General features: G+C 41.3%; 1 protein-coding gene and 1 long non-coding RNA gene across 11 annotated transcripts in view; one reads left to right on the forward strand and one right to left on the reverse strand.

The window, feature by feature from the left end:
• The window catches only part of LOC149316771 (protocadherin alpha-C2-like), a 227,031-nt gene that overhangs the window by 59,865 nt on the left and 142,997 nt on the right, over positions 1–24,169 (reverse strand). The gene's annotated exons all lie outside the window — the stretch shown is intronic.
• Positions 374–9,738, forward strand: LOC149316772 (uncharacterized). The gene is made up of 4 exons (XR_016280526.1): positions 374–470; positions 1,848–1,998; positions 2,697–2,791; positions 9,452–9,738. It is a non-coding gene; the product is annotated as an uncharacterized LOC149316772 (long non-coding RNA).

A 24,169-nucleotide genomic window follows, 5' to 3' on the forward strand; every position in this document is an offset into this window, starting at 1 on the left:
AGGAAGAGGAAGGAGGAGAAAGGAGGAAGAGAAGAAGAAGTGGAGGAGGAGGGAGGAAGAGGAAGGAGGAGAAAGGAGGAAGAGAAGAGGAGGAGGAGGAAGGAGGGAGGAAGAGGAAGGAGGAAGAGAAGAAGAGGAGGAAGGAGGGAGGGAGGAAGGAGGAAGAGGAAGGAGGAGAAAGGAGGAAGAGAAGAAGAAAGGGAGGGGGAGGGAGGAGGAAGGGAGGAAGGAGGAGAAAGGAGGAAGAGAAGAAGAAGAGGAGGAGGAGGGAGGAAGAGGAAGGAGGAGAAAGGAGGAAGAGGAGAAGAAGAGGAGGAGGAGGAGAAAGGAGGGAGGAAGGAGAAGAAAGAAGGAAGAGAAGAAGAAGAGGAGGAGGGAGGAGGAAGAGGAGAAGAAGAGGAAGAGGAAAGAAAAGAAGGAAAAAGGAGAAGAAGGAAGAAGAAACCACGGGGGCAAGGGCCAAACCCAAGGTGTGGGGAGAAAGGAGAGCCACAGCCCCCTTCCCTTCCCTGCCCCTCACCCTCCTCCCTCCGTCCCTTCCAAGCCCCCCAAGCTTCCCCCGGCTTCCAGAGCCCCAGAGGCCGCCCCTCCAGGCGCCTGCTGAGGGGCGCCTGAGGGGCTTCCTCCTCTCCCGAGGCTGGAAATGGGGGCTGGCTTCTGCCCCTCCTGCTGCCAGCGGCCCCGTCGGCTTCCTCCTCCCTCCCTCTGGACCCTGGGGCTCCTGAGGGAGAGGCTCCTTCCCAGCCAGTGGAGGGGCTTCAGCTCCAAAGGCGAGGAGGATGGCACTGAGGGGCTTGCTGCTGCTGCTGCTGCTGGGGGAGGAGGAGGCGAGGCCGGTGTCGTTGTCCTCCTCCTGAGCGGGGCCCCTCGGCCTCCATGTCCCCTGAGGGAGAGAGGCTCTTCTCCAAGGAAGGGAAAGAAGAGCCTGGGGTCCAAAGCTCCCTTCTCCCGCCTCTTCTGGGCTCCTCTTGGTGCTTCAGAAGAGCCAGGGCTTTATACTCTCCCTCCCCATCCCTCCCTCTCTCCTTCCCTCTCTGGCTCTCTCTCTCTCTCTCGTCTGCTCCAGTGTCATCGACACTACGCCGCCTGAACAGTCTGACACTCATAGCATCACAGAATCCTAGAGTTGGGAGAGACCCCAAGGGCCATCCAGTCGGACCCCATTCTGCCATGCAGGAACTCTCCATCAAAGCATCCCCATTGACAGATGGCCATCCAGCCTCTACTTAAAGACCTCCAAAGAAGGAGACTCCACTACACTCTGAGGAAAGAGTGTGTTCCACTGTCCGACAGCCCTTACTCTCACAGGAAGTTCCTCCTAATGTTGAGGTGGAATCTCTTTTCCTGGAGCTTGCATCCATTACTCTGGGTCCTGTTCTCTGGAGCAGCAGAAAACAAGCTTGCTCCCTCCTCAATATGACATCCCTTCAAGTATTTATCATATCACCTCTTAACCTTCTCTTCTCCAGGCTAAACATCCCCAGCTCCCTAAGTCGATCCTCATAGGACTTGGTTTCCAGGCTCTTCACCATTTTAGTCACCTTCCTTTAGACACGCTCCAGTTAGCTGTGTTGGCCATTTAACAAACGCAAACAAAAATCCATCAGTGATACCTTTATCAGCCAACCGAAATGCACAATATACTGGTTGCAAGCTTTCGAAACTCCATGGGCTTCTTAGTCAGGCCAGATGTTACAAACCACACAGGAGAAAGAAAGAAAATAACAATTGGAGATGTTAGTCAAATGCCTGCATGTTGTTTCAGTCCTTAGTAAAGATGTTATGGTGGAGAGGATATCTTTTTGCAGGCAGGCTCTGACACTGCTTTACCTGTTGTGCCTCCACAGAATCCTGGGATTTCTAGTGCTGCGGGTCGAGAGGCTGGACAACTACTCTGGAGTACAGAATCCCAAGCACCCCGTTAAACTACAAATGCCAGCATCTTTATTATGGTCACAGACCAGCATAGATAAAAAGGGGGATGCAGAATATGAGAAGGTAAACATACGGTTTATAAAAACAGTATTTAAAGTATCCTTTCAGATTCCAGTATAGCAAGACAGGATTGGTACCAGTCCGTTGTGGAGGGCATCGCCTGGCGAATTTTATGGAGCTGCACAAAATCTGGCAACATTATAATTAATAATTAGTTTTATTTATACAGTATACCGCTATTCCAAAGATCATAGCGGTGAACAGCAAGTAAGCTAATTTGCCCCCAACAGTCTGGGTACTCATTTTAGCTCCCTCCTCGGAAGGATGCAAGCCTGAGTCGAGCTTGGGCCCTTTTGCTGGTCTTGAACTCGCAACCTTGTGGTTTCGAGTGAATGGCTGCAGTACAGGCATTTAACCACTGCGCCACCAGGGCTGGTGTCTGAGAACTGCAAAGCCTAGGAGTCAATAGATGGGCATTGTGAAAGATATAACTGACTGCCGTCATTATGTACTATATAAATAATATTTCGCGACAACAACAACAGAACCCAAATGGCATCCCATCTGGAAAAACTGTAAAGGGATGAGGGAGAAAGAAAGAAAAGGACCAGAGTTCTTATTTATGTGAAGGGGCCTCTGCTCCCTTTCATTTAGGCTTTTAAAGAAAGAGGAAAATGACCGACCAAAAGGAAATGAAATGGTTAGTAGGTTGGCAGGGGGAAAGAGAGATCAACTCACTCTTTTTTGGCCATTAATTTCAGGCTCCACTCAAATGAAAGTCTTACAATCCTTCTGCATTAATTTACGGGGGAAGAAAGTTGTGGCAATCCCTGGAAGACTGCATCAGAAGTTTAAGGTATCCATCCAAGGGCAGGGAGGGAACAGTTTGGGTATTGGATATGGTATCTCTTCCTTTTAATTGTAAAAATAAAGCTGTTATTATCATCATCATCATCATGGCAAGCCTTTCATCCTAGCTTGCATAAAGAGCAATGTTGCCTGCATCTCTCCCCCACAGTACTAATACTAGAAACATCTTTTTCAGAAATACTCTCTTTCACTACTTTTCCTCCCCCCAGCTCTTCAAGGTCATACATTTCACTACTTGTTCATTTCCCTAAAACATGTGTCACTAATACAGGTAGGAATGTTGTTCAGTGTTCCAGTTTACATTTATTAGTTTCATTTCATTTGAATGCCTCTTTCCTCCCAGAGTGGTACTCCAGGTGGCTCCTAGAGAGGATTGGTGTTTTTAAATAAAAATAAAAATACCAGGCCTGGAAAGTTTGAGCAGAATCATGATTTGTGACCTGCTTAACCAAATGCAGCCCTATAGCAATGCATGGAGGTCCATGATTTCCTTGAATGCCTTGTTGTCTGGCAGAGACTGCAGGAAAATGATAGAATCATAAGAGTTGGAAGAGACCGCAATGGCCATCCAGTCCAACCCCCTGCCATGCAGGTATTCTAAATCAAAGCATCCCCAACAGATGACCATTCAGCCTCTGTTTAAAGACCTCTAAGTAAGGAGACTATCACTCTCCGAGGGGGGGGGGGGTTCCACTGTTGAACAGCCCTTACTGTCAGGACGTTCCTCCTAATGTTGAGGTGGAATCTCTTTTCTTGCATCCATTGCTCCGGGTCCTAGTCTCTGGAGCAGCAGAAAACAAGCTTGCTCCCTCCTCAATGTGACAGTGTTAGACAAACGCATGCCTACCATTTGGCAAACCACAGTTTATGCGTTTGGCTTACTGATTCACAAGTTGGACACATCCCCCCCCCTTTTTTTTTTTTATTAATCCTGAAATTATAACACATGACTATAAACATCGCAAACTTTATATAATTCTGTGCCGATGATGGCATTTCAATAATAATGGGTGAAAATGTGGACTCTAGGAAATTACAGTAATTTACATCCCACTGTTCTTTTCTATTAAACTTGGATCCCTTATATAACACTTCAAAATAGACTTCAAAACAGAATCTCTTTTTCTCCTTTCTGTAATTGTTTCACAAACATTGCCATGTTTAGGTAAGCTTGTGGCAGGAAAGCTTGGGGTATGGAAAGACTTGTCCTACAGAGAAAAGCTTAGAATGGGAAAGCTGCAAAGAGCACAGTATACAAACTAGATGTAAAAATGTATATGGTTTAGATTAGCAATCTATTGGGAGAACAAATACAGAAAAATTAAGGGGGAAAAAACCCTACATGTCTTGAGACCCACTGATTTCCTACCACTGTGGGGAGTGAGAAAAAAGAGTGGACTCCTTAAATACATGTATTGTTACACTGGCCTGTTACAGACTGCCAAAATAAAGCTGCTTCGGGTCTCTTTGGAGGTATGCTGTTTAAATGATGCATGCACCCTAAGAATCCGGAAGCTGCACCAAAGCTGCACTCCAGTGCTTAGGAATGGAGTGTGGCTTTGGCGCGACCTCCGGACTCTTAGGACCCATGCATCATTTAAATAGCATACCTCCAAAGAGACCCAAAGCAGTTTTATTTTGGCAGTCTGTAACAGGCCACTGAGTATAATACACTAGCAACAGTTTCATGTATTTCTGATGTCAACACAACCCCTCTGTGTGGCCAGGTTTTCACTAGGACTGTAAACCAGTGCCTGGATTAAACTATTCAGACTACATTTTGTGAGATCCCCGGACTGAATGCTCTCGTGTTAAAATAAAACACATCAGTAAAACCTCTACATAAAATACCCACATCTAAAGGAGAAATGTGTACCCTGGCCTTTCCCCAGCATTTACTTTTTATCAATGTTTTCTTTGGAGGGGTTATGTGTATTTGATATTCAGCCATGTCAAATTTCACCTGCAACACAGCCCAGGCAGAGATGTATAACCTCAGTGAAAAATTAGGCCGATGTTTTCTCTATGCTGCACAACAGAAATACATCCAGAAAGATCCAAAAAGAATCAGCATGGAAAATCATAATGCATATTGCTACTGTTTTTTTTAAAACGGATATCTTATTACTCTTAATATATTGCAAGCCACCTTGTAAGGGAGCTATCCTAAAATCCAGGGTACACATTCACTGAAAAAGTAAATAGATAACATGTTTAGATGAGAATAAGGCTCTTTATAGTAGCAGACATTGTGGACTTGCAAGGCACTGTATAGAATTTCATTGCTGATAATCTCCTCATAAAGCTTCTGGTTCTACCCCTTTCTAAATATATTCCTAAGCCTCTCCTGAGCTGTTGTGTATTTCTTGTTCTGCACCAGACATTTTGTTTCATGCTCCAATCCTTTTTTGTGCTGGACATTCATGTATACACAAACACTGTTTCTCTCTCTCTCTCTCTCTCTCTCTCTCTCTCTCTGTCTGTGTGTGTGTGTGTGTGTGTGTGTGTGTGTGTGTGTGTCTGTGTGTGTGTTCTTCTCTTGCTTGAACCTCTTGGCTTCAATTTGTTGTGTAGGTACAGTTCTTTTAAATCAATTGTTGCTACCCCTACTCCATCTTTCAGTTCAAATCTCATTTTATATTGGATGTACATTTCATTTGTCCAATATTTGTGTGTGTTCTGTGTGTGTGTGTGTTAGAGAGAAAGAGAGCCAGGAAAAATAGTGACACTTTAAATTTTTTAATCTTAAATTAGTGCTGATTTGGGCAATCTTTCCATACTTTTATAAAGAATAGTCCTGGTTCTACAGTTGTCTTCCTGTTCAACACATATGAGGCTGCTATTGATACGGACTTTATATTCCACAGTATAACATAATGACTATCAGAGGCCAAACAAATCTGATAACATGGAAGGCCTAGTTGTCACCTGAGTGGTAAAGCTTTGTTTGGGCTGTTCTGCTTCAGATGGCTGGTTGGCAACTGATGTGACTAAATTTGACTCTATACCACTATCACTGCTGCACACACCAGACATACACACAGGCACACACTCCAGAAGAGAAGGTTAGGCCTGATCCCTAGACCCTATGGAAGGCTTCCATTTTCTATATGCATATTTTTCTATCTGTGTCAAGGACCATTTCCTCAAATGAGCCCCAGCCATCAGTCTGAAGCCCAGCGATCGTCTCCCTCTCTTCCCTCCAGTCATACTTCCTCTCTCCCCATACCATGTTCCGTTCATTTAGTGCTCCTTACACATTTTATGTTTGTGTTGGGGATGAAATGTGGACAAGCTAATTGAAGCTGAATGCAGACAAGACAGAGGTAATGATGGTTGGCAGGGGCGATAAGGACACTCATTAGAAAACCCCAGGTCATCTAGGTTCATAGCTACATGATTCTCCCAGAGTTATCGGCATAGAAGCAGTACCCCAGTTCCTGACCTGCTGTGCCTAGAATCATGGAACTTTTTTCCTTTTTGAAGACTAAGCAGAGACTGACAAGAGTATTTCCCAGAAATGTAGTCATGGGACAGGCTAGCTTTCAGTAGCCACAATTTAAGTGACAGCAGATAATATTTCTTGCATGGTACCATCTACAGTGTTTTCTATGTTGTAGAGTATTAAATTGTGCCGATTTACTCAGATGTATTTCTAATGTTACTGTAGTGTTACAGAAGTATTTTGGCATAGCATACTTAACTGGAATCTCATCCTCTACTCTAAGAAGCCCTGCTTCCTATCCACAGATACACTAGAGACCATACATAGCAGATCATTAATAAATAAAGAATGCTTTGGCTATTTATCTTTTGTTTCTTTGTTATAATCCCAAATAATCCATGGAGGACCAGTGTGGTGTAATGGTTTGAGTGCTGGACTGGGACACTGGGAGACCAGGGTTCAAATCTCATCTCAGCCATGGAAACCCACTGGATGACCTTGGGCAAAGTCACATTCTCTCAGCCTCAGGGGAAGGCAATGGTACACCACCTCTGAACAAACTTGCCAAGAAAATCCCATGATACATTCGCCTTAAGGTAATCAGAATTGACTTGAAGGAACCCAGCAACAACATTCCATATGAACAGAGCGATCCTAACTCAAAAGCACGCTAGCTATAAGGGGGTTAAGATCTGGCCAAAACCACTTTTTCAGGAAATGCCTTTCTGTTGACAGAACCAGAGAGATCTATTTACCAGCAGGACTGCTCTTTTGCTGGCTTAAATCTGCCAGCAAAACATCGACAGGGGGCAGGTGCAGAGAAGAGGTGGGGAGCGGCTGAGTTAACATAGATCCAAGTCTGCCCCAGCCCAAGGACATGACTACTGTGTCTGCACAAAGACAAGACAAGGCAACGATAGTCCTAATTAATTTCCAACATTCTTGGGAGGGAAATTCCTGAGAAATTATTTAGTACTTATTAATTTACAACATTCCTGGGAAGAGTTTGGGCTCAGCATAACATCAGCTGTCCTAGGATTGTCCAACTTTGACTGGTTGACATCTGAGCCAGTTAGGATTGTGCTCTGGAAAGAGCGAGTCTAGTGGTTCTCAGATGTTTCACCTATGAAACCCACTTTACATCTGCATGCAAATATTGCACCTCGCCCCATGCTTAATGTAATAGATGAATAAAAATAATTTGTCTATTGTGCATATTTTTTGTCTGCACATTAATGTATGTTCATACTGTAACATTTTAGAAGTATTGTCCAGATGGGATTTTTTTATTTAAATAAATTCAATATCTAACTCAACATATGTGTAAATTTTACACATGCTCACACAGCTATACTCACATGCACCAGTGCTCAAAGATATGTACACATACAATCATGCTCTTTTATTCTTTCTTTCACTCACACAAATACTCATTTACTCTCTCATACACACAGTCACACAGAAACATTCATTCTCTTGTTTATATGTAAGTATGTAAAAAAGAGATGAAGAGAGTGACTGAAGCAGAGGAAAAGAGGTCAGGGCCTCCAAGTCTAGTGCCTCCCTTGCTCACACCCACCACTCGCCTGGGTCCCAACCTACAGTTTGGGAACTACTGAATTACTCTATCTCCGAAAACATATAGGCCCAAGCTTAAGTGGGAGTTGGCTTTCAAAGGAGATGAAGTTTTATTGCCTATGAATTACATCAGAAAATGTTTCAACCTGATGTTCCACTTCTACGCCAAGAGAATATTCCCATATGGATATAAACCTGATTAGAAAATATAAAAACCTGCTCATGTGAAATGTTCCTCAGTAAATATTCTTCTGTGTCATTCAGAAATGTTTGATCACTGCTACAGGGCTCCTAGATATTTACACACAACGGGAGCAGAGCAAAATTGTAAGCACTCCTACCCAGGAGAACCCTGCTATACCCCCAGAGGTCTGAGGGCAACAAACAGTCCCACCACTATTAATTCATGTGAATCAGGGTTAAGATGCTACCTGCATTGAAACTAATGCTGAATACTAGCCTCTGGCTCAAACCCTACTCAAGGGCACCAACATTAAATGATTAATTGTACCACTGATCGATCTTTTGCTTTTTCACTTAGTTGCTTCACTTATTTTTTTAACATGCTTTCCACTGCCAAAACAGTACTGCCAAATATAGGTCATGAGCCCATATGCCAGTCATCTTGTACCTTGTCTTATTTAAGCCAAAATGGAACTATGCCTTTTAGCTGTTTCCATGGAGAAGCACATTTCCTTTTCCTAGTGATCAAATTTCATAATGAAACCTTCAAAGCTATCTTATCAGTGAACATGGAGAGTGATATTTGTTGAGAAATTCCTGGTATGGAATGTCAGTGTATACAATTAATACTTCAGTCCCAGAAACCATGGGTCAAAAATAAAATCCCTTCCATCACTGAAGAGAGAGAGAAAAAGATGGTGTGGATTAGAGTGCAAGCATCATCATAAAAGTGCATAAAGCAATTTTTATGAGCCCATGCCTGTTGTCCTTGATGTTTTGCACTTTTCCATCAAACCTAGGGCCATGACATGCTTTCACTATTATCTTTAAGCAAAAGCTTGCCTATAAATTCCAGGAGAAAGGGCTAAAGTTCTACAGAGGATTTGAGGGATGCTGTTGCTTCATTCCAGAAATTGGAAAGGATTATCATCTTCCACAGTGGGTTCTGTTTTGTTCTGGGATGAACAATGTGCTTCCTAGACAGGGCTGATTTTGGCTACCAAATGCCTCTAAGTATTGACATATGCTAAAGACCTCTGCACATATCAAATAGTGCCCAGGGACATCTGTACCAGCCTAATGTGGACTTAAGACATGAATAATTCCAGTATGGGTCCTGATTTGACATAGCTTAATGGAGTCCTTGTATTCCAAGGATAGTGTGGCCCAAACTTAGTGGATGATATAGAATGATTCTGGGCAGGTTTATCTATCTTTGAACTTCTGAAATGGACATGCCATTGTTTCCAAAAGAAGAAAGGGTGCAGCCCTTAGACTATGTTATTGCAAATCTTCTTTTTTCACATGTTCTTTTATACTTCTGAATGCTACATAGGTCTTGTGAAAGGAGAACAATGGGATATAAATATAATAAAATAAATAGTTTATTTTAAACCTCCTGTTGCAAACATTGACATGCTTTCACTTTCTTACTTTTAGCACCCACATTATGTTTCTGTGAACCCTCATCTGTGCCTTTACATGCATACCGAAACCCTCTTGAAAGCAGTAACACGGAAAGAGAGAGAAGGAGGGGGAAGTTTGAGGACTGGCTTCTGGCAGATCAGTTGTATACTCCTAAATTTGGATCTAATCCATAGTTGAAGTACTTCCAGTGTGAACATTCAGTAAGTCTTACCCTATAAATCCCTCAAACAGTACAATTTACAACTAAAGCGTGAAACTAAACATTGTAAGACAAATATGTTTGTGCTGTAAGGTTAATGTTAACAGGAATATCTGCAATGGAAAACTGGTAGACAGGTGTGCTATGTGGGTTTTTTTTAATGTATTTAAGTGGTAAAAACCTCACACACCTGCAAATTCCCCATTGCATCCCTTCATCCAGCATCTTTTCCAAGCATTTTCCCTAACCTGGCTCTGAAACCAGAAACAAGTATTGCAATGAGCAGTTATGAGAGAAAATCAGTGGTTTGGGAGAGGTTGGATTCCCCCTGCCTGCCACCAGATATAGTTAATGTTGTTTTATTCTTAACAAAATCTATTTCTTGTGCAAATGAGGATACATGCAGGGGACTGCAAGGGATATTGGAGGATGCAGATTTGCAGCAGATAAAAGAAAAAGATGAATAGTGCTGCAACCCATAAGCTTTCACTCTGACATCTCTATATCAGCTATTGGCTTTTGCTGACCGCTCCTGCATGGTGGCGATCCAAATGCTGAAACTGCAAAACAACCTGAGACAGTATCAGCTAGGTCCATAATGCTGACACAATACCACACTGGGATAGTGCCATCCTTTCACATGATCCAGCATACCTCAAAACTTGAGAAGAATTTCATAGGTACAGTATAAAAATCTTTAAGGATGTAGTTAGAATGAAAATTAGCTGAATTGTTAGACTTAACTGTAAAGCCCCTCCTGCAGTGGTGATATTCTGGGCAATATTCTGCTGAATGTTTCAGGACCATCCAAGGCTTGCTGTAATGGCTTTTCAGTGCAGGAGAGGGTTAGAGCGGTACCCATGCACTGAACAGGCTTTATACTGGCCCACTGCCTCTCAATTAATAGAGAGCTGCTTACATAAAGGAGAACTAGATAGCTCCTTACACATTCACAGGGTAGTTTTGCCATATGATGCTTTTATATATGATTACCGTATCACATCTGATAAAATTATCACTTTGTGGAAACATTCTTCAGCTGTGTTGCTGTGCTACTAACTGGGATTAATTTTTGGCTACCACTTAATTCTTTCTGACAAAGCCTCTGAAATAGAATTACGACACTGGGTAATCATTATTTGGATGTGAACGCTTTCCATTACATATCTGGATTGTTTATATTATACAATATTTAGTGTTTATTATTTGGATTTGTCTGCTTCTAGGCAACTGGACTGTCAATGTTAACATGTCGTCCAATGAATCTCATCTGGATTCATATGCTCATTAATAACTGTGATCATTTGATATTTAAATTGGCTGTAACAATTGTATTTCAGTGCATTTTGTCTTTCTTTATAGTAGTTATTAATGTACAGAGGTATGTACTTTAATTATTTATCCTTGGTCCAAATATATTTTCATATATTTGTTCTTTTGTTGGGGGAGGTGTTTACATATATCCTGGCCCTGAAATGTCATTGTAGCCAAAAAAGAACATCTTGGTAAGGCAAACACAAGGACATAAAAATACCTTTTCACTTACATCAACAAAAGATGGGAAACTGCAGCTTCTATTCAATGTGGGCTAAATACCAGAGTTAAATCAATTATTTAAATCTACACAAACTTTCAGATGAACAAGCTGAGCCACAGTAATCAGACTCAGCAAGGTCATGTGTGGAGATTATGCTATAGCCAAAACATCTGTCTTAATGGTTTTTTTGGTAAAGTTATATACTTCAGCAAAGTAAAACATTCAGAGGAAAAGAAAGAGCTGTTAATGGATCAGATCAAAGGTATACCAATGAGGCAGCGATTCTACACATTAACTTTTGCAAAGAAGCACCAATGACCTCAATCAGTCTTAGAACAGTATAAGAAGGCTGGTACAGGGATATGCTATTAGTCCAACATCTCTTTCCAATACCTACCAACCAGCTGCCCATGGGAAGCCCACAGGACAAAAAGGCAGCACATACACTATATCTGTGTTTACTGGAAACTAGAATTCAGTTCCCAGTTTGGGCTCAAGAGTACAGGTTCCAGTTAGCTCTCTTCTACAGCTAACAGTAACTAATAGGCAATACATCTATCAAGTGGTCTAGACTGCATTATCCATACACATCACCCTCTGCTACATTAAGCTGAATATATACAATTCAGTCTGCATGTACAATATATAAAGCATTTAACCGTTAGGCAACTAGAAACTGGGGGGGAAAGGTTAAATGTGTGTCAATGATACCACCTTTAAATAGACAGGCATGACAAAGACAGCAGAGAAACCATATGAGAAGGAAGAACATGTCTTGCTGGGTCAGATCGAAGGCTTCGCAGTGACACTGTCATAGTCATCTTATATAATTGTTTTCATATATATGGTCAAAGTGACCATTCAACGCATATCCTGCCTTCACCAACAGCCAAACAGAAGCCTCTGGGAACATACCAATAGGACAGAATAGTCTTCCTTGTTTGTTTGTCGCCAGCTTTTCCTATTCAGATGTGTACTGCTTTGAACGTGGAGAATCCCTAAATCAGTTTTCTATGAATTTGCCTAATTACTTTTAACAACCACCTCAGCTAGTCACAATAAAGTGGCAGTGAATACTCAGAGGAAATTGCAGGTTTTGAATAGAGGCATGTTCGTTTTTCTGGAACCCTGCTGTAAATTACCTCCTTTAGGTAACCCTGAATTTTCATTTTCAGTAAGAAGAAAACATTTCTCCATATATATAATTTTGTGCCTTCAAGTGATTGTCAACTTATGGTGACTCTAGAGTGAACTTACCATGAGGTTTTCTTGGCAAGATTATTTGGGGGAGGGGGGTTGCATTTGCCTTCCTCTAAGAGAGTGTGGCTTACCCAAAGCCATCCAGTGGGTTTCCATGGCTGAGCATGGATTTGAACCCTAGTCTCCAGACACAAATCCCTATACCAAGCTGGCTCTGGCTCTCTAGATAAAGGTAAAGGTAGTCCCTTGACATGAATGTCTAGTCGAAACCGACTGTAGGGCGTGGTGCTAATTTCTGTTTCTAAGCTGAAGAGCCAGCATTGTCTAAGGACTGCTCTGGTGGTCCTATGGCCGCTGTTACCTTCCCACTGAGAAGTGGTACCTATCTATCTACTTCTATTACATGCTTTTGAACTGCTAGGTTGGCAGATGCTGGGACTCGCCCTGTCATGCAGCACTTGAGCCTCGAACTGCCAACCTTCTAAACTGGCAGCTGGGAACCAGTACAAATGATCAGAATGTGGAGATCAGGGCCCAGGGCCTGATAATGCTGCATATGTTTTTGTTTTTCTTGGTAGTATTATTTGTTTACTGTTTTTAACATCCATTGAGAATTTCAAAGAAAATAAGCACAATATATATAATTTGAAAAACCATGTATAGATTTTTTTAGCTCATCTGAAAGGGGTAGAAAACTGCCACTGGGCAGACTAGGGAAGGAAGCAGGATTCCTCAGGAGTTGCTCCTCGTAGCAAAGAAGCAAAGTCCTCCCACTCCATCCAAGACACACTCCAGTCACTGGAGACCCTTCCCTCTTTCTCTTCCACTGCACCAAACATCCACTTTGCTCTGCCCCACCACAAAGCTCCCTCCCTGCTTAACTCAAAGCTACCACCCCGGCCAGAAAGGTTTATCCACAAGTGGGGGGCCTGCTGGCAAAAAGCTGAGGGCCCACCTACCTCCAAATTTCACTAGGGCCCAAGTCTGCTCTTGAGAGCCGTGCAAACAGATCAATGCCAAACCAACTCTGAAATCACTGGGAAGGAGGCAAACCCCTTATCCCAACTCTTTTAGTTATGGTTTCTTTTTCATACAGAACTGTCCAATCGGGGGGGGGGGGGGGGGCATGATGTGGCTAAAACTAGGTGGTGTGTGGAAGGATTAGATGAAGTGTCCTCCTGCCTTGTCCCCATGATTTGGATACTGCAATTATCAGCATTATTGACATTCCTCAGCCTCTGCTTTATAATCTGTTCTGGTCCAAAAGGTGTCTAATACTTTGCCGGGGGATTAGATATTGGTGGCAAGGTAAATTTATATAGTCCACAACATTCGAATTAGTCACCCATAAACTATTTTTTCCTTATGTCAAATACCTAACATTTTTTGGTTTTGAACACAACCTTCCGAGTTAAATTCAAGAGTAAACCGATATGCCAGTTCTCTTCCTGAGCTTGCACGTAGTTTCATTTTCCTTGTCCCTACCAATGTCATGGGAGGTATTAAGTCTAAAACACTTTACTGTCAGTTTTCATTTTTTGGTTACTAAGAGATATTTCAGATGGAGACCCAAGGGGAAGAGCTGGGCACTGACAGGAGCTAAGAGAAAGGAAAATCAAAGGAGATGAGAAAGGAAAGGAAGCAAAAGACATACAGGAAGAAGGATAGAGAAGAAAGTTCCAAAGGAAATGCCATGGTATCACTCCAAATTAATGTTATGGGCCACATAGCGTCAGAAGCTACCTACATATTAATTTGAACATTGAAATAACAAGTTTTTCCTTTTAAAAAAAGCAGGCCAATAAGCTTCTGGTACCTATGGGATGTTGAAAGCATAGCGTTAACACTTCTCATTGTTTGGAAATGAAACTTACGGTTCCGTACTGAACACCAAAAATAGGAACTCCTGCCTCTGTTCATACCTACTTTTCAGGTGGGTGGCATACTGCTGCCCAGTCACAGTTATCCATTTTTTATTATGGGCCTCTCATTTCCAACTTGTGAAAAAGAGGAGGACATGGCCCTAACTGCTAAGGGCAGTGCTCCACAAGGCATCTGATGTGGAGGACAAGGATTTTTCCCCAATGTGCCAGGGACTGGTATCATATTTGTGCCCACTGGCTCCAATTGTTTCTTTCTTTCCTGGAAACCAGGCAGGGACTGGCAGCTTATGGACTGTTGACTAGCACTCGTCTGTGGATCACCACTTTAAGTAGCACTGAGCTAGAAATATGCTAGAAATGAGCATTATGTATGTCATGAAGGTGTTTTTTTTTAAAAGCCTTCTCTGCCCTATGCTACATTCCCCATCTCCAGACATAAAACAATTTAAATTTTTCTTCTTGAGCCTGTTAGGCAGAAAAAAGGGGTACATTTGTCCCAAAGTCCAAATTGGTTCCCTGCAAGCATATTTGAGCCAGATGGAATAAATCAGTGGGCCTCAACCTAGAATAGCCAGGCCACAATGCTGCTAAATGCCATACTCAATCCACACAAACACTCCATTCACATCACTTCTCTGTCTCACACGTAGGAGAGTATCACACCGGAAAAATCAGGGGATTAAAAAGGCATTGTCCCGGGAAAGTTGCACAATCCCATCAAAGATTTTCAGACGACGTTGCGATCTAAGAGGACTTGGCCCGAGAAGAACCAGGAATGCTCCAGCAACAAAACATCCATGAATGGTTTGTTGCTGGAGCATTCCTGGTTCTTCCCAGGGTAAGTCCTCTCAGATCATGATGTGTGTGAAAATGACTTTCCCCGGAAAATGACTTTTTAATCCTGATTTTCCCCCGTGTGATTGTCTCCATGCATAAACAAACACACACGGAGTGAAGGTTGGCCTATGGTCCAGGCTGGCAGGAGGGCACTTTAGCCTAAATGACAGAATTGTAAAGATGTGCTGTAAAGCAAACAGCCTTGCAGGAGTGTAGTATCTGTGGGTAAAATGACGGCATAGTCCCCTGAATAAATTTTTCCCTCTAGATTAAATTTTCTTTCAGTCTCTAAATTTCTAGCATTGCAGTAACTTAAAACTTCCGTAGAACATTTAGAAATACAGTTTAGGCATCCAAAAAAAAAAAAAGGACAGGCAATGTTACAGAGGGAATGCAAACACAGCAAATGTAAGAACAGTTTTAATGTCTCACTGCAATGTTAGAACGCTGGAGGCTGAAGGAAATATTCATGGGGTGTATTGTATTTTATTTTATTTATTTATTTATTATTTAGAGGAACAATACCCCATTTTGCCACTCTTCAATTGATATACTCCTGCTGGTGGTCATTTCCTTTCAGACAAGGTGTAGCTCCTCATTCCGCTTTCCAGGACTGGAAACATATATGCAATCCAAGCAAGCCAACATTATGTGGCATCAATAGGTGTTGGTTGTTGCAGGGCTGACAGATGTGGAAGATGAAAGTTATTATTCATGATTCACCCAGCATTCACCCAGTCTTAGAATGCCTGAATATATGTATATGATACTGTGGGTGATATATGCACTGTCACATTTTTTCTTCCTTAGAGAAGCTTTCAGGAGGTGATATCTGATAAAGTATAATGAGTGTAAAGCCACACCAACAACGGTGTTTGCGTTAGGCAGGCAGGAGCAGGGGAGGGAGAGAGGAAAGAGCTGTAGATGGCTATCAAAAGAGAGAAGAAAAGCGCATGAGGAAAACAGTGAGAAAACAATACTAAGGACAGAGGCAGATGATGAAAGAGATGGAGGGGGAAGAGATATTTCCCCCATATTCTGTTACAATGGGGTGGGTGTGGGTGAAGATTTTCTGTGTTTAAATTTGTTTCCCTGTTTTGAATCGTTTAACAATGGCTCCACCCTGAAAGGTTTCCCATTCTACCTCCATGGAATAGGAATCGACATAGAAAACTGGAGTTTCTGGAACTTCTCCCAAAGGGTAACAAAGCCGTGGGATGTCTTTGAGCCAGCTCCTGGAAAATCCCAAAGGGACAGCCCAGACCTAAGTAAGTACATTTTACTGAGTTTAGGAATGTGAGAGTGTATGTGTGATCTGTCACTTCAGCCTACCCTCCACTTTGGTGTTAGTTCATTTAGTTGGATAAAAGGCACTTTGGAAGTTACTCTGTGACACGGTATTAAAATTTCTAGGATGTGGGCTACATTCAGCACTGCTTGCGCTGCTTCTTATATCATGGGATTTTGCATGAGGCAGAGGGTTGAGCAGCCTCAAAATTTCAGCTTTCATTTTGTTTTTGTAAAAGAAGCTTCCGGCAATGTAGCAGGGAAAGTGATTCTGAAACTGTGTAGGCTAGTGTGGCTCATGAAGCCTTTGAAACCAGAGGGAAGGAGGAATACATCAGAAGTCAGTGCAGTGAGTGAAGGCTTTGGTGCTCGGCACAGCATCCTTTCCTCCCTTTGCCTGGAAGAAACAAGAACCTCATGCAAAATAATTATGTCTGGGCAAATGTGACAGATTTGCATAATTCATCCAGGTCACAGAATTCAGCTTTTTCCATAACAGAGAATGTTTGTTTTAAGCTCAGAGTGCTTGGGTGTATGACATGTTTTTGTGTTGCTGTTTCCCACACCAAAGGGCACAAATTGAAGCAAGATGGCATGACATGTAGTTCAGCTCCATCTCACTTCCTCTGCTGAAAATCTACAGTTCTATTTTTAGAGTCATGGCCTGAATTTCAGAGACAAAACACGGCAGGATCACACATCCCATTTATTCAAGCAACACTGACGCTTCACAGTCCATTGAAATGATATTGCTACACTGCATAGACACATATATATATTAGCAACAGAATAAGCACAAATCCAGCATTGTGTATGTGTCTATGCATGAGTCTTCAATTTGCCTGTCAACATATGGCAACCCCATGAATTTCATCAGGTTTTCTGAGCAAGGTATACTCAAGGGTAGTTTTGCCAGTTCCTTTCTCTGGAGTTTATCACACAGATGCAAAAATTAAAGTGAAAATAACCAGCTTCTGCACATGACGTTCAGGGTTAGCCTGAACAGAAAGTAGAAAACACCCGCAGAGTTGTTTTTCAGATGACGTTTGGGTGAAAGAGAAATAACACGACATTAACCCGAATGGAGAGTCGCCAAAACCCACACCTTTTTACTTTCGGGAACTTCCAAACGTAAAAAGGAGTGGGTTTTGGCAACTTTCTGTTCAGGTTAATGTTGCGTTATTTCTCCTTTACACAAGCATGTTTGAAAAACAACCCACTTTTGTGGAATTTTTTCAGATTTTAAAATCCCATTTCAGCACGGGACTTAAACAATTTGCCTCTGTGTGATAAACTCCTCTGAAAAATAGCCTACAGCACCTGATATTCATTGGTGGTCTCCCATCTAAGTAAAGTGGCCCCTTGGTATCCACTCAGGTTTGGTTCCAGCACCCCACCCCAGATACTAAAACCAGTGGATGCTCAAGTGCATAGTAAATGGCATAGTAAAATGGTGTCCCTTATATAAAATGCCAAAATCAAGGTTTGCTTTTGCGAAAGTCTGTGTGTGTGTAATATTTTCAGGCCATGGATGTACAATCTTTGGATATGGAGGACCGACTGCACTAACTTAACTACAAATATTGTTTGATTTTCTTCCATCTCTTGTGTTGAATAAATGGACTTGGCTCATTTCATACAGTTGTAAGGGTGTGTAGAGTCTAATGAAGCAGGAAAAATGGGGAGGGGGGGGGAATCCAGTCCAATCATAATACTAAAAGTCTGTTTGTTAAAATGAGATTCTTCCAAGTAAGTATACTTAGGAAGGACATCAGTTAAATGTACCTAGAAATCGCAGCACAACCAGCTAAAGTTTTTTTGTTCTCCACAGAGACTTTGAAAAGCAAAAGAGCATTGATCAGGGGAAACTTTTCCCTTTGCTTTGTACTTCCATAAGTGCCATCACCACACTACTGCTGCTATTTTATTTATTTATTTATTTCTCTTAGTAGACATTGAGTAATGAGTGCTTGTAGATAAGGGCAGAAGCTAATCAATAATTCATCTAGCACTACATGGTTGCATATTTAATCTATCTGAATACTGCAGCCACTCCTGAAGCCCCTGATAGAATTTCTACTATGAGAACATTTATGGCACAAGATACCCAACAACACATTGTTGCTGCTCCCCCTCCCCCCCAAAAAGACCCCTGTTCTGAGTCTCCCGCACTCCATGCATACTGGCTAAAATCTTGGTGGTATATTATGCATCCATGCATTTCCCAACGGAAGCAGCTGGACATGTTTGAAGAACGGCCATATTCAGTTCAAGGATGTGGAAGCAGTAAGGTGTGCATGGCTGCACAGTCAACATGAAAAAGTGTGTGCCTTTTTTGTGGAACATTTGGTAGTGCAACATGATAATTCTCAAACAAGGTGATACTGCGCAACCAGCCCCTAATTCCACAAGTGTAAAGTTAGGCTCTATCTTCTCAATGCAGGGTATGAATCTATGTTTAGTTTTACTTTTCTCATGGGCTAGCAGCAACAAGGAATACTTTGTAAGTACAAAGACAGGGGTAATGATCAGTGTTACTAACATCAGGAGGACACAAGGCCAGTTGACCTATATGTTATGGAGAGGGAGAGAGCACTCACCCTGAGGCTAGGTTTTTCTGGCAACAACCACATGTTTTATTACCTCTAGTTTTGCCCTCAAGTAAGAAAACTGCAAAACCCAACCAACAGTAAACACAATTCTCATTGATTTCAATGGCAAAGATAAACACATACTTAAATCTATCCTATTTAAATCAATAGACCTTGAAAGCACTTTATTTAATTATGCCTCTGCCCTTAGATGCATACATTTTGATGTTATGGCATTTTATTTATTCAATTAACAGTAGTATGCTGAGCTTTAAAAAAAAATCAGATGATGATGGTGGTGATGATGATGATGATACTGTTGAGATGCGTGTAGGGCTTATGGCAAGATCATGATGAGAATCAGGAAGAACATGTTTTTCCTGTCTGAGGAATATGTCTTGTATCAACCAGGAAACTACCTACTCTACTCTTCCAAATGCAAAAGGCTGAGAGAAGTTATTTTAAAAAATAATAGACTGCTAAACAAGGTTGAAAGACATGCGGCACATCCGATGTTGCAAGACTGGCCGCTGGCCACACTAGGGTAAGAGTCCAATAACATCTGAAGTGTCACAGGTTTCCCACTTCTGTTTTAATTAGATTAGCATGTCAGGTAATTGGGCAAATAAGTGGTCAGTTGATTGGTTAATCCACACACACCCAGCCAATGCTTCAGCCACTTTTCATTCCAGCGGCACAGAGTTTCTATTGGTACAGGAAAGAAAGCGGAGAACTCCTCCCAGAGCCAAAAACCAATAACGTGCTCTACTGAATATCTGTATGCAGCCTTTAATTCTTATATTTGATTAATCCTAACAAAATTAAAATGACTTCTCACCTCTTAATCAGATTATCACCACCACCTTTAATTAAATTGACATTTATTCAGGAATGTATAGTGAGCGATGTTTTATATTTAAAAAGTAACAAACGCAGTGTGGTGGAGAAGTGTGTAGACAGCCAATCCTTGATTCAAGACTTGATTAAACTGTGAATTCATCGGGTGGGATATTTTTTCAGGCTCAACCCCAACTAACCTTTGTACTAAGAGGGCATTAATTCTGACCAAATTTTATGAGGCTGTAGTAGTGAAGTACACTGAAATAGATTGTGTGAAGTACTTTGAATGTGGCTTTAATTGTGTTGATGGCCTTCATTTCATAGCACCAAACTTCATCAAATGCTGCAAATAGTCCTTATTTCAGAATTACATAAAAGAACTGCTAGTGTGGTTTGTAAACTCACATACGTCTGAATGGTGCATCATAAACTTTGTCTTCTCTTATGTGCACCAGAATAACTTTAATCTCCTTGCTCAACATTTTTGACACTGATGGATCAAATACATCTTGCCACACCTTAGAGAATGCCAAGTTCATCATAGCAATTTTTCTGTACTAGAATCTTTTTTACTAGATGACGTTATTTTTAAAAACAAAGAGCATCATTTGTTTTTGAGACACAAGTGTTTTTCAGAGGGAAGACTAAATAAGAATTGTAAAAGATTTTTCTTGCATGATTTTGGGATATATGCTCACACATGGGTTTAGCGGTCTTAACTTAAAAGAACACCTGAGGGTCGGATTAAACATTAATTCAAAGAAATATCTAGTTGTTGCATCTTTCTTTCCTTCCTCAGAACTGCAGGGGACCCCATCTGGATGTCACATTGTGGACAGTAGTGGGGCTTTAACCTTTCTCCCTAACTGAGGTTTCACTCATGTGCCCCTTCACAATACACAATTATAACACTATGATTCCTGTTTAATTGCAATAGCTGCATCCTAGGGAATCCTGGGCTTTATAGTCTGGCTAAATATTGTAGACATCTCTTCCTAAACTGCAAATCTCCAGACTCCATAGGATGCAGTCATGGCAATAAAAACAGACTCTCATCACCATAAGGCTCCTTGGTCTACATTTTACATTGCCAAATAGCATCCATTTGTTTCATTGGATCCCCACACACACACATGCACACACCTTCAGATTGTAGTCACCAGGGTCCCAGGTTGGAATTGTAGAGGGGGCAAAAGGTTAACGCTTCCTATCTACTATACTAGGATCTGAATTGGGTTACCACATTTCCTTTTGAGTAAGGAAAGGATGTCACTTCCAGAAATTTCTTTAGTATAGTGAACTGTGTGAGCCTAACTGTTGATTGATCTGGTAAGCATTGTGACCAAGAGACCAGACATTAGGAACACCAGATAATACCCCTGACTTCAATTCCTTTCTAACCATGTAAATCTCTTTACATGTCACTCTCTCCCAGCAGCACAATCACCATCACTCCCATTCTGCAGTAACACTGACCTACCTTTTACTACTGTTGTAAGAATTATGATAAAATAGTATGATGATGTACGTTCCATGCCCTAAAACACCAAATAAATGCAGCTTGTTATCCTAAACTAGTTTCACTTTACCTTTGTGAATTTAGCACATGCTGGGGAACCTTGGAGATTTTAGGAAGAATGAAGTAAGCTACCACGATCTTACATGTATATTTTGTAGATTGTAACTATATTATTTTGGCCAACTATCTTTTTGTTTTATTTCTCCTTTGAACATATGTACCTGGAGAAGATTCCTTTTTCATTCTAATACTTCAAATGCTTATGTCCTATATTTTTCAGCACCTACTGGATGTCTGTCTTACTTCTAATTATCAAGCTTCTTGTTGCAATTCATCCATGCCTAATACTGCAGAGTCTTGCTTAATGCTGAAAAAGTACCAGAATATGCAGTTTGAAGCATGTTTAACTGGAATTGGGCTAGGACTTCCTTTCTTAAAATTACCCCCTGCTAACTGATATTTGCCCCTGTAGATACGGTTTGCTGCACAGAATGATTTTCATCAACAATTATGCGTTGGGAATGGGCATGATCCAAACATCACTTTAGACCGCGGGCATTAATGCATCTAACGCCCACTATCTGAGGGTAAAAGGGGGCACAAGACACAGTAGGCCCTCCATATCAGTGGGCTAGCCATCCATGGTTTGGAGCATCTGTAGATGGCCCTGCCCCATTGTCATCAGTAGCAGCGCAAGCGCACAGGCACACCAACATGACCACATGCATGTTGGTGTCCATTGATGCTAATGGGACTTGAGGTCCTGTGATTTTTTGTATCTGGGGGTGGTGGTCCCGATGCAAACTCCTGCCAACACAGAGGACCAACTGTATATTTTATTATCTATTCTCCCTGACTTTATTTTACATTCCTAGTGTGGTTTCAAAGCAACTAAAAGGCCTGCAACAGAAAGAAAAGACCACAAAGAAAAAGAAAAAAGGACAAGCCCAAAGCAGGGCCCTATATTTTTCTGAAACAGGCCTCATGGTTCGAGAAATGGTTACAGGAAAATGGTTTTTAAAAGATGAGTAGACATTTGTGCAGTGTCTGGTGGCTTTTATGTCAAAGGGGTAATGAAACTGTTCTGATATTTAGTTTGAGCTTAAAACAAGCTATCCAACATGATTATCCCCTAAACATTTAAAAAACACTGCATAGCTCCTTTAAAGTTCAGACTGAAAGCCATCCCACTGACATAGAAGCCAACAGATACAGCGGCAATTATGCACACTTTAATGCCATTGTATGTAGTAAAGAACACTTTCAGGGGGCAAATAGTAGTAAGAGGGGCAGCTTCCAAGAGAAAGCTGGTGCAGAACTACATCCCAGATAACTGTTTTTGCTTATCAGAATTCCTGTGATCTGATAATCAGTATTAAATATCTACAATAAATGTATATGCTCAGGATCAATGGTGTCACTAGGGTTGGCATCACCCAGTGTGGTAACCCACTGACTTCCTCCCATATCACATCATACACAATCCTTAGTAAAGTTTTTTCTACTAGCGTTATTCATAAATCATAACTCCCATATATCACTGAATAGTTGTGCAATAGTTGTGACATAATGAACTAGCAAAATTAAAAGTATAACTTTACGCTACAATGTCATATGTATTACATGTACATAGTTTCATGTGGTTAAAGTAAACATTTGGTAAAATGTGCTGTTTTTAAAGAAAATATTAAAATAATTTATTTTTTTAATTCAAAATTTAAACTTTAAAAAACCCTGAGGCCTCTCCTTTCTCCTCCCACTTATCATCACCCCATTCACATAATCTCTCCTGCTGAGCACCAGTATTTTCAAGGGATGCAGGCAAACACCACAGCTTGTCTCTGCCCAATGGCAGATGTTTGGGGAGTGGTAGTGTCATCCTCCTCAGGGTGTTACCTGGTGCAGATAATCAAAGCTTAAAGGAATATATATTTTTAAAAATGTACCTTGTGAGACCAGACTGAGATCTAGCTAGTCTAGTATTTTTTGTATGAATCCCAACAACCACCAAGCACTGTCTACCAGAAACTGTACCCATGGACTCCAGCCTACCTTTTGCTCAACCTCATTCTACAGCAGGGGTGAGGAAACTGCATCCCACAATTCATATAGGATCATAACCGTTTTTTGTAGCTGTTAATTTCCCCTAAAGATCTCTGACCTTTATTTAAAGAATGCCATGAACTGCTTATATTTCTATCCCACTTTTCTCCCTATATAGGATCCATGGTGGCACTTCCAGGTCACCAGAAATTCACCCATGTGGTCCTCTAGGGAAGTGTAAAGTTGCACATCCTAGAGCAGTTATTCCCCCCTTCCCATTCTAAAAGTAAAGCATAACTTGAAGTAAATTTTATAGCCATATGAAGCCCTCAAAGTAGCAATTCTTTCACCAAGAAAATTCCATTAAATGAAAAAATATCCCAGACTTCCCCATCATCCCACTCCCTGGTAACATTTCTGTAGGGTGCATTTTTGGTGTAAGCCAATTTCTCCCTAATTTAATTGAAACACAAACATTCTGAATGCTAAAATAATGACCAATTCTCTTCACTCACATTGACTAAATAGTGCAATGTTACTATTTTTTAAAGAAAAAAAATGAGACAAGGAATTCAGCATTTTTCAATGAAGGTGGCAAAGAACCATGATGAACAGAAATTGTTAACTGGTCAAATATAATTTCCCACCACCTGAGTAACAGAAGACCTTATAATTCCCATTGTCGATTTTTTATTTTATTGAATAAACCCCCCTCTCCCAGTGCATGACTTAGACAGCTTATGACACGAATCAGCTATTTATTTTTAAGTGAATAAATCATTAATAATATAAAC

Source organism: Sceloporus occidentalis, unplaced genomic scaffold, assembly GCF_023333645.1.
Source record: "Sceloporus occidentalis isolate IW3139 unplaced genomic scaffold, rSceOcc1.0.p SCAF_3, whole genome shotgun sequence".
In the NCBI taxonomy this organism is placed as follows: domain Eukaryota; kingdom Metazoa; phylum Chordata; class Lepidosauria; order Squamata; family Phrynosomatidae; genus Sceloporus; species Sceloporus occidentalis.